Source organism: Rhinolophus ferrumequinum, chromosome 8 (genome assembly GCF_004115265.2).
Source record: "Rhinolophus ferrumequinum isolate MPI-CBG mRhiFer1 chromosome 8, mRhiFer1_v1.p, whole genome shotgun sequence".
NCBI lineage: Eukaryota > Metazoa > Chordata > Mammalia > Chiroptera > Rhinolophidae > Rhinolophus > Rhinolophus ferrumequinum.
In genome coordinates this window covers 55,365,300-55,377,851 of record NC_046291.1, presented here as the reverse complement: position 1 = coordinate 55,377,851, position 12,552 = coordinate 55,365,300, and positions in this window count along the sequence as shown.

Below are 12,552 nucleotides of genomic sequence, written 5' to 3'. Positions count from 1 at the left end.
CACTCATGAAACAGGACTTCCAGAACCTGCTTCAGAAAGTAGCAAGAACAATGGGATAAGTGTATTCAAAGCAAAGGGGAGTATTTTGAGGGGGATTAATGGCAATGTGTCTTTTACTGTAATAAGTTTTTTTAAATTTAAATATTCACCATATCTTCTGTTCATACCTCACACACACACATGCACACATTTTGCCAGACACCACATAACTCAAATGTGTGAGGTAGCCCTCCAACGAGAGATTGTGATTCAATTGGTCTGGGTGGGGCCCAGTAATCTGCACTTGAACACCTAGCCCAGGGTATTCCAAAGCAGGTATTGGAAGAAAACATGCTCAGGTCATCTCTAGGAAAAAATAGCTCTTTCGAAGTAAACTCTTGTGTGTGTGTGTGTGTGTATGTGAATGAGGGGATGGGATTTTCCTTAATGGGAGTTTTGCAGGAATCGCTTAGGACAGAAGATTCTTTTTTTCCTGCCTGAGTTCTGTAATATTTCTCTGATTACAAGACATCTGAATAGAAGCTTTCATCCAGGGCTCTCCTCCCCATTTGAAGGCGGCCACCTGGGGGAATCACCCCTTCTGTAATTCTTACATTGCATGTTTTCTGTAATAACTACTAGGAGCAGAAATAGAAAGAGCAACATAAACACAGATGATGAACTTTGTGTCATTGCAACAGAATGTTTGAATTTTATGGCTTGAACTTTGTATAATTATTGACTGGCTGAGAGTTCTCTATAATGAGTATTAATTAATGTGACACAGGAAACAGTCCAGCAGGAAATGAATGGCATACAGATAAGGATAATGGGGGTTAGAGAAATAGAAGCAGGATAACAAATGTGAACTGGGATCTGCATTAGGATGAAAATGGAGATAGTACCTCGGCTACTCTCTGAAGATTTAAACCTGGAGACTACAGAGGTTATTTCTCCAGCCTTAACTTGTGCATTACCTAATTCTAGTATAATGCAGATTTACTTCTGTGAGTCTCTTTAGGAACTGAGAATTACAGGATCAAATAGATGTGACTCTCCAGTCCTTCCAAATAGTAATTTAGAGAGAATGATTCTAAGCTCTGATGAAACCAGAAAGGCAGAAAACAAAAAATAAAAAAGATACTGAGTATGCAAATTATCGGGCAATAAAACAAAAGGAATTTCAAAGTATTTTTTAAAACTGAGCATTGGTATATTGATGGTACGATGGTTAATTTTATGTGTAAACTTGTCTAGGCCATAAGGTACCCACATATTTGGTCAAACATCATTCTAGGTGTTTCTGTGAGGGTGTTTTAGATGAGATTAACATTTAAATCAGTGAACTTTTAGTGAAGAAGTTTGCCTTCCATAATTTGGTGGGACTTATGCAATCAGGTGAAGGCACAACCATAACGAAAAGCCGGTCATCCCTTGAGCAAGAGAGAATTCTCCACAGATTGTATTTGGACTTCACGTACAACATCAGCTCTTCCTGGTTCTACAGCAGTCTGCCAGCCTTTGGACTAGACCTGCAATACTGGCTCTCCTAGGTCTCTAGCCTGCCAGCCTACCCTGCAGATTTTCGAATTGTTAGCCTCCACAATTGTGTGAGCTAATTTCTTATAATAAATCTCCTTCACACACACACACACACACACACACACACACACACACACACACACACACACACACACACACATATATATTTCATATATCTATTGGTCTGTTTCTCTGCAGAACCCTGACTAATACAGATAGTAGATGAGATCTGTAAATGTTTTTAGTAAATTAGGAGAAGTGAAATGTATGATTGTGGTGGTTTTTACCCTGTTTCCCTGAAAATAAGACCTAGCCGGGCAATCAGCTCTAATGCGTCTTTTGGAGCAAAAATTAATATAAGACCTGGTATTACATTACATTACATTACATTATATTATATTATATTAGTAATTTTACTTATAGTAAAATAAGACCGGGTCTTATATTAATTTTTGCTCCAAAAGACGCATTAGAGTTGATTGTCCGGCTAAGTCTTATTTTCGGGGAAACACAGTAAATAGTCACAAATTCTTTGACATTCTTTCCATCCACATATTTGACAATATGTCCCCATCCCCTTGAAACAAGGTGGCCTCATGACTGCTTTGACCAAAAACTACAGCAGAAGTGGACGAGGCGACATCTGAGGCTGTATCACAAAGCCGTGCAGCTTCTCCTTGTCCACTGAGCACCTGCTCTGGGAAGGCTACGGGGCCATGTAAGAATTCTGAACATCCTGAGGCTGCCATGCTATAGGAAGCCCAAGCCAGGACAAGAGGACCTGTGTGGGCTCTCTGGTGACAGCTTCAACTGAGTCCAGCCTTCAAGTCAACCTAGCCCAGATGCCAGACATGAGTCTGGAGAAGCTTCCAGATGATTCTAGCTCCCACTCACTGAAGTCTTCCCAGTTGAGGCCCCAGACACGCTGATGAGAGATGAGTCATCTCTGCTGAGCCCTCTCTGAATTCTTGATTTTCAGAATCTATGAACTTAATACAATGGCTTATGTGACTAAGTTTGGGGCGGCTTGTTATGTAGCAAGAGGTCATTGGAACAATGACACTGACTATTTTAAGATACATACATGTGACTGATTTCTCCTTTACTTAGCTACAGCATTTTGGCTTTATTTTTGCGAACGTTAAAAAGTTTATAGACTTTCTAGGTGTACTCCTAACTTGGTCCCCTAATCAAATTCTTTCTTCAATTCTTGTCAGTGACATTTTCTATCTTAGAACCTTTAAGGATATAATCTTGGTAGATGAGGAGAGAAACTGAATTTTTAAAACATATTCATTAGTTAGCAAACTGTAAATACTTAAATCCAAAGACTACTTTCTGGTTTTTAAACTTTTCTTTTTGTTGTGTTTATAAAACATGGAATTTAAAAAATTCACGGAATTACTACCAAGGAAAGCTAGCTGATCTAGTGCACACTTTACTTGCACTTGAAAGTAGAGTCTTGTTGCCTACTTATTTGATTGGGTAGAAGACGTAAGCTTAGAATTTTGGTGGGGTTTTATAAACCTCAATGATCTCAGTACTTTCAGCTACAAAGACAGATCATTAATATTGTTCAATGCAAGAAACAGTAAGCCTTGTAATATGCAATTTTGGTGCTCAAAATAATTAAGAGAAAAATTATTCTTTAAAGGCACATATTAACTACTATAACAAGATAAATATTGTTATATTAATAATATACAATAAGTTACAATAATAATCATCAGTGGTTTATAAGAGTTCCTTAAAGTGAAGTTAATTTAACCATATTCATTAAGTGTGTCTATTACTTTACTGGATCTTGTGTGAACACTTAAAAAGTGAATCTATAGAACCTGACCTTGTCAGTCTTCCAGTCTAGTGAATACAGTCAAATTAGCTCACTTGAAACAACTACGCAGTAGTGGTTGGTGGAAAAGTCACATTCATATGAGAATCTGGGAAAATTATCAGTCAACAGAGTATTTATGTCAGACATAAAGGAATTGATTCTCTAAGTGATGGGAAATGCATGCTTTCATTTCTTTTTCTAAGGTGTTCCAAAAGTTTTAACTTGGCAAGTTCCTTTCTATATTTTCAGCTTGGTTGGTCACAAAACAAGGAAAAGCAATACAAAACAACAAACTTCCCACAGAATGGGCAGTCCTATACTGGGTCTGGAATCTTGAATGGGATAATTCGGTATTATTTTAAAATGTTATTGAATCTGTCTCTTGCTATACTTAACATTTTTTAATACAAATGACTGCAGTAGATTAGTAAGCAAAATAATCCAGCCTACAAACTAACTTTTTTTTTTTCTTAATTCTGTTTAATACTGTGAACTAAACTAGCCTTTCTTCCTGCCTACTCTTCATATAAATAGCTTGGTCCTGGGAATTCCACCTCCCTTGGGATCTCAGTAGTCTGCAATTCTGTTTCATGTCTCACTCCTATGAGTTCCAGAAGCAGAGGCGGGCTCAAAGAAGACCAAAAAAAGTTGGATTTTGGGAACAAAATCACATTAGCCCCTATAACATATGCGCATGTTACATTGTGAAGAAATTTTTTAAAAGAGAGAAAGCAGAAACATTGTTGCCCTCAATAAACTTGTAGTAGTAGTCATAGTAGTAAAATAATAATAATAATAATAATAATAATAATAATAAAAACATTCCAAGACTTATAAAGATGAATAATTTAATAAATTTATCAGAACTCAGAAACTTACTGGAACTCACAAATCTTCACAACTCTTGCATTGTTTCCCCTTATCTTTATAGAACTCCACATGCTCCCTCTCTCTCCTCCTGATTGGTCTTACCTGCAGCTCAGTCTCGGACAGTTTCTCATTCAGTTACCTGCATGACCAGAAAGTACAGCAACTGGTTTAGCTCCACTTTCTGGTGGGCTTATGTTAACTGTGTCCAGTGTCTTGGGACAGGCTGAGTGCCAGGTAATGGCGAGCCATCTATCTTCCTGACCTTCTCTTTCTTAGGATTCAGCCCGGTGAGTTACCTAACAGCTCAGTCTCCCTGAGGGACTGCACGACTTTCCTGAACCTCACCCTGCCTTGGTAGGGCTTGGAGTCCCTATCCGCCTCTTGTCAGTAGGACCTTTTTCAGTTACCTATTGCTGCATAATCAATCCTCAAACTGCAGTGGCTACAAATAACTATGGTTTCTTCACGGTGCGGTGCCTCAGAGTTCCTTGGCCTCTTTCCTTCTCGCTCCCTAATTCATTCTCTCCTTCCCTCCATCCCTCCTTCACGCTCCACCTTGGCTCACCATTCAGGGCCTAGCCTCATGCATGGAGGTTTCAGAGTAGGTAGATTTCTTACATGGCATCTGGCTTCCTCAGAGAGAGTGTTCCAGGAGACAGAATTTGGAAGCTGTTAGTCTTTTAAGGCCGGGGCTCAGAAACTGGCACAGCATCACTTCCAGCAAATTCTATTGGCCAAAGCAGTCATAGAATCTGACCGGATTCAAGGGGAGAGGACATAGATAGACTCCACTACTCAATGGCAAGATTGTCAAAGATTTTAAGGACGTCTCTAATCTGCCATGACCTCCTGCCCCTAAAGTCTCTGTGGCTTCAACCACTGGTAAGAGTCCTGCTATGTTTGCCTGGAACATGGGGAGCAACTTGACAGAGCTGTGCTGGACTCCATGTCTGTCCGTTCTGCATCCAGCAGATCGTGCACCAGTACCGACAGCTGCCCAAACTTTTCTCGTGGGTTTGCTGCACCCTTATGGGCACAGCACTCAGGCTGCCCAATGCTCTTGCTGGGAGCAGCCACCGAACAGCCCAGTGCCCAGTTCTGCACAGTCTCAGCGCCTTCTGCTCTTGCCTCACTCTCTCTGTGACAAAGCCTGCTCCATAATAACAAGCGACACTGTGTCTGAGTTTTAAGAGAGTTATTTCCTTAAAATACATTACTTCTTCCACTAATGGTGCCATTGCTGTTTGGCTTGTGAGTAGTTTATGAGGACAATTACTTAATAGTCAACCGAGGTACCTATCAGGTTACAGAAGCACAGTTGTCTCTGTGTGTACACATGCATTAGATGGCTGTGCAGAGGATTACCGAGGCGTTTGCAGGAAAAAGAACTAAGGGACATCAAAGATCACAAAATGCTAACATTCGTCTAGTGCTTTACAATTTACGAACAACTTTTGTATACCTTACCTCATGCAGTTCTTGTGATCCTGATAGGTGGTATTATTATTATTATTATAAAATCTGCTTTGGAGAAGATAATACTATTACCATGTTTCCCCCAAAATAAGACCGGGTCTTACATTAATTTTTGCTCCAAAAGATGCATTAGGGCTTACATTCAGGGGCTGTCATCCTGAAAAATCAGGCTAGGGCTTATTTTACGGTTAGGTCTTATTTCCAGGGAAACACGGTAATAATAACAACACAGTGGTTAAGTGATTGACATGCATGGTCTCCCTTATTTTCATGACTACTATTCATTCATTCATATTCATTCATTTACTCCATAAATAGTTATTGAGTGTTGCGTGCTGGAGATAAAATGGTAAGTGAACACAGATATGCCTGTTCTCAGGGAGCATGAAGCCTATTCCAGGACACTGGTGTTAATTAAATTATCTCACAAATCAATATAAATTTAGAACTGTGATCAATGCCCTGAAGGTGAGGTACATGGCGGTATGAGAGGGACATTTTGGCCTAATCCCTGAGGACATGACCACTGAACTGAAACCTGAAGAAAGGGTAGCATTTACCAGGGTAAGGGGTGGGGTGGAGCACCAGGTTCCAAGTGGAGGAAATGGATGAGAAAACAAGACCCTTACAAATGCTGCCTACAAAGACTTCAGACTGAAAGTCACACAGAGACTGAAGTAAAGGATGGGAAAAGTTATTTCATGAAAATGGAAACAAAAAAATTGGAAAACAAGAAGCTTGGGTAACAACACTTATACCATTCAAAATAGATTTTAATACAAAGTCTGTAACAAGAGACAAAGAAGGACCCAGTAATCCCACTTCTGGGTAATTATCTGAAGAAACCCAAACGCTACTTCAAGGGGACATGTGCATCCATATGTTCATTGCAGCATTGTTTACAATGGCAAAGATGTGGAGGCAGCCTGAGTGTCCATCGAAGGACAAATGGATAAAGAGGAGGTGGTACAAATATACAATAGAATGTTGTTTGGCCATGGAAGGGAGTGGGTTCTTGCCATCTGCAGCGTCATGGATGGACCTGGAAGATATTGTGCTGAGTGGAGTATGTCAGACAGAGAAAGACAGATGCGATGTGATTTTGCTCATATGTGGAAGCTAAAGAACAAAATAAACAAACAAACAAAACAGAAACAAACTCATAGATACAGAAGATATTTTCGTGGTTGCCAGATGGGAAGGGGGTTGAGGAGGTGGGTGAAAAAGGAGAAGGGATTAAGAAGTACAAATTGGTTGTTATAAAGTAGTCATGGAGATGTAAAGTAAAGCAAAGATGTGGTAATAACTATGTATAGTGCCAGGTGGGTACTAGACTAGTCAGGGGATCATTTCTTAAGTTATGCAAATGTCTCACCACTATGCTGTACACCTGAAATTAATATAAAATAATATTGAATGTCAACTGTAATTTAGAAATTAAATAGGGGGGAAGGTGAAGCGCAATAAAAAAATAAAAAATAATAAAATAAAGCACTTCAAATCCTCAAAAAAGTAAATAAAAATAGAACTGAAGTTTCATAGGAATCAAAATACTAAAAATATAAAATGTAGACTTGAATGAGTAACTCTGTGTACAAGATATAAACGAAAACAAAATCTTAACTTCTTCAGAACCTGAAAAATGGTTTTTTAAAAATATTTGTGGAAGTATTTACTTTCCCAATCCTAAGAGTTCCATTTTCTCCCTTTATAATTTTCTTGTAAATTGGGGTAGCCTGAATGATAAAATAAAATCTATTGCTTCAATAACTAACTAACTAACTAACTAACTAACTAACTAACTAACTAACTAACTAAATAACTAAATAAATAAAATTCAAATAGTAAAGTAAATATGCAAGAATAAGAAGTACAATGTGAGCCAACTAGCCAATCCAGACACGGAAACATAAATTTTCTGCAGTTAAAGCTGTGTGGCAGTTGTGATCAAATAGACCTACGAAAAAGGACAGAAAATTTAAAAATAGACCGAATTGTATTTGGAGCTATCGAATGGAATTCATTAACGGTTTATGAAGATACAATTTACATACCATAAAATTCACCCTTTTAACATTTACAATTCAATGACTTGTGGTATATTCACAAAGTTGGAAAATCATCACTGCCTCCTAATGTTAGAACATTTTATCACACCAAAGGAAATCCTGTACCTATGATCAGTCACTTACTATTACTCCTCAGCTTACCCCAGCCCCAGTAGATTAGACTACCACTAATTTACTTTTCAGTCTCTATAGATTTCCCTCTGCTAGACATTTTATATAAAATGAAATTATCCACTATGTGATTGGATAATCATTTTGTGACTGACTTCTTTCACATAGCATAATGTATTCAAGGTTCATTCATTCTGTAGCACGTATCCATACTTCATTCCTTTTTATTGTTGAATAATTTTATATATTATGGATATATCACATTTGTTTATCCATTCATCACTTGCTGGACATTTGAATTGTTTTAAATTTTGGCTATTATGAAGAGAATTTCTGGGAAAATTCATGTACAAGATTTTGTGAATACTTATCTTTGTATTCCTCTTGGATATATACTTAGGAGTGTAATTGCTTGTTTAACTCTATTTTTAACATTTTGAGAAACCGCCAAACCATTTTCAAAAATGGCTGAAACATTTTCCATACCCATCAGTAATGAATGAAGCTTCCAGTTTTTCTACATCCTCACCAACACTTGTTATTGTTCATCTTTTTTTTTATCCCAGTATGTTTTATTTTTATAATCGTGAAAAGTCCTATTTCTGACCTCACAGAAGCCTTTTTTTTTCTCTTTTTTGTTATAGACATCCTAGTGAATGTGAAGTGGTATCTGAAGGTTTAGCTTCATTTTTCCCTAATAACTAATGAAGTTTAACATATTTTCATGATACTTATTGATCATTTGTATAGCTTTTTACAGAAATATCAGATCCTTTGCCCATTTTTTAATTGGGTCATTTATCTTTCTATTGTGAAGTTGTAAAAGTTTTTTTATATATTTTGGGGAAAAGTCCCTTATCAGGTAAATGTATGATTTGCAAATATTTTATATCATTCTGTGACATGTTCTTTCACTTTCTTGGTGGTAACATTTGCAGCACAAAAGTTTTTAATTTTAATAAAATCCAATTTATCTAAAAACAAAACAAAACAAAACAAAACAACGACAAACAAACTGAAACACAACCTCAAAGTCCAAAACAGGGTGTTTTTAACTGGCAAGCAGTTCTCAAATCTCCAAGGACTCCAATGCCTCCCAGATGTGGCTCCGCCATTTTCATACACGGTTTCTAAGATCATTGTGAAAAAGAAAAGAACATGAAGAATATGCAGGAAAGACCTTTGTGGACCAGGCCTGGAAATGGAAATACCACTTCAACCCAGAAGTCATTCACATGGCTTATCCCTACCGGCAAAGAAATGTAGTCCATGAGGAGGCAAATGGGTTTAACGAACAAGTAGTTCGTCTCTGTCTCATGAAGTAGTGTTCTTCCTAAGTCTTTCTCAACGGGGAGAGGGAAAGGGAGTGCAGAAATAACTAAACTAGAAAAATATCAATATGTTAGTCTCTTTTGGTTCAAAGAGTCTTTTGGGTTTTGGTTCAAAGACTTTTATATTGTATTTCTTCTCCCTTCTCCTGCTCCTGACCAAAATGGTATGTGGATGTTTGGGGTGAGAGCACAGGTGACCTTGTGGCTCTGGAATGAGGAGGGCTCAGGTCAGCATTTATGGGTTCCGGTGAGTATTCCTGTGCTGCATCTCAACCCCCTGCATAGCGCCTGGTCCTGTTGGTCATTTATGGATGCTATGCTCTCAACTTCAGAGCTGAAGTTGATGGTTTAGCCTGTCTTTGCCTTTGACAGCCTCTTGGATACACTCGTGGTCCCTGGCAGTTCAGTGGCCCTATTAGGACTTCCATATCCCCTCAGTGGGGACAAAATGGAACATCTGCCTTTGCCTAGCCACCAGCCCCTCAGCTTCTTAAAGGCCTTGGAGAATATGAAGCCCTTTGGCTTGGACCCATTAACTTGTAGATGATGTACCAAGAAGAGTGAAAGCCCAGTATGGCCGAGAAGGAAACTGAAAAGACATAGACCTCAGTGCTTCTCCTGTGAGCCACCAGCATGGTTAAGTCACAGAAGACAACACCCCCTGCTCTAGGAATCCCGTCATACTACTTGGCATTCGTGTATAATATTTACATAATCAGAACACTTTGTATTTTTATTGAGATCAGACTTAAAATTTTTGGAAACCTCTAACAAAGCACAGAGGATATAAATTTAACCTGAATAACTTAAAAATAGTAATAAAGCTAACAATTAAAAGAGGAAAGTAGAGAGAACAAAAGTGTGTTAAACTTCCTTCACAGCTGTTATTAAGGCAAGACAGCGGTATCTTCTAAAACGGATAAATCAAGAGCTCTAAGTATCTGTATTTAATTCAGTTATAATGTTAAGTACCAGAAGAAGAAAAAAACAAAAACAGAAGCAAAAACAACAAAACACTGGGCAGAGGGAACTGGAAAAGAGGATGAGAGAAAAAGAGGCTTCAGTTTCCATTTCAGAATTCCTCTGCATGGTTTAAATTTAAAAGCGCGCATGCAGACAATACTGCAATAAGAAACACTAATGTTGAATTTCAAAAAAAGAACAAAACAGGGGTTTCCTCATCAATAAGGAAATGCTTAAATAAGATATAATATATTCATTAAATTGAATGCACATCTTAGAGGTAAAAATGAAGTAAATATATAGATTCTGAAAAGGAACAATATCCACGATATAATGTTAGATGAAAAAGTGAGTTATAGAACAATATAGCTAGAATGACCATTTATGTAAAAATTATGCATGTTCACATGTATAGTTATAAGTCATGTCTGTAAATACACATTTGTGTATACAAGGAAAATAGTCCAAAGAGATATACCCCAAACAACTTGGAATGTAGAAAAGGGAAGATTTTTATATTTCATGCTTCTCAATTTTTTTTTTCTTTTAAAAGCAACACAGATGTCTTCTTTATAATTTTAAAATGTGAGTTTGCATTATGGCATTGTCTCTTACAAACTGTGACATGGAGAAGTCATGCAACCTCTTTGCACCTCGTTTCCCTATCTTCACACAGATCTTCCACACATTGCACAGTGGTATGTGCAGATGAAATGCACAAAGGTATCCTGGCAGTTTGTGGGGATTCTATACAAATTGCATCCTTTCTTTTTGCTCCTTTCCGAGTGAGAAATGGCAATCTGGGTGACTCAGGAGTTGGAGGGTGGAAAGTGGAGGGTGGAGGGATGATTCAGAGACAGTGTTTAAAAACAGCCTTCAGATACATATGTACGCAGTCATCTCCAGCTCGGAGATAATAACACTCCCCTTTCCTACAATTTTCTTCCCACTCACACTTCCATCCTTTGTTTCCTAGATGCCTTTTAATGTTTATTTTAACACAACTTTCTCTGTATAAAATGCTCGGAGGTTATTAAAATGTTCCAAGGTAGGAGCAGCCTCTTTTTTTTATGCTCCCCTAAGTGACCACGCTAGTTAATGGTGAGTGACTGACCCATTAAGCTCTTGAAAAGGCAGTATTTTGTAATTTTTTCCTCTAGTACCTAACACCATGTCTGACACGTGGTAGTTTCTCGATAATGTATACTGAATGAGTCCCAGGAAAACCTTTCTTGATCCTTTCCATAATATTCCCATTGCTCCCATGTCAGGATCATAGCTAATTATGAAAAAAAAAATTTTCTTTTCAAGGAAGTAATACATCTGACACATCTTAAATGTATTTCTTTATTGACAACAATGCACCTCTAACCAGTCCAAGTTCAGACTTATTGGTTTAGCCTCCTGTGAAAGGAGGAAAATGGAATATTTCCAAGTCATTGAATTTTTCCCCATGTAAGTACTGGCTACTTTAAGCCAAACCATTCCCAGGACTCTAGAATTCTAGCTTTCAGTAACTATTCTGGTTAGTCTTACCTCACTGGAAAAGCAATTAAGAGGATGATATTTGGTTGGGATCCAGCAGTCTCAACAACCAAAACCCAATCCTGTCATGTGTCATACTTCCTACCCCAGCTGCCCAAGGAAGATATCTATCTGCGGAGAGAGCAAAGTGAGACAATTTCACTTTTCGGCACCATGAGGATTTCACCCCCACCCCATACAGACCCCAGGTGAGTAGACTGGACTGCCTTGATATGCCTTGTATTAATGGTAGACATAGACCTCAGGAGCAGTACACCATGGGAGGTAGGCTGGCAGCTTCTTCTGAGAGCAGCTTTAAATTCTCCATGCTCTGTAGTCACCCATCCAACACGGAGGAAAGGAGAGACTCCCAAGCAGTGTAGCCCTTCCCATACATCCTATCAATCTCAGCATCCTCCTCCTTGGTGACGCAGTGAGGACAAGGGCAGGGCAGAGAGAGGAGCAGGGAGCTCCTAGGTGCTCTCAGTCTGGTCAGCTGGGACTTCTTGGACCACCTGGACTGTCGTTGCTAGAGTAGTAGGGGAAAGGAAAGGACTTGACCTGGTTTTTAAATCCAGGGTCCTCCAGAGGCACTGCAGAACAACTTCCTGCTGACTCTAAATTTTCTTCCCTTCAGCTGACCTTGGAATCGCTTGGTTTGGCTTTGTTGACATGACAATAATTATAGTCACTTTAATTAATTTTTCCCTATTTGAGTGTAATTGCTATGGAGTACAATAAAAATTATGCACATCATTCAATGTGCCATATTAACTTGAGATTTGACTTCATTAGAATATTAGATTTGGTTCACTTTTCCATATTATTGCTCACATGATTTGCTTATCTACAC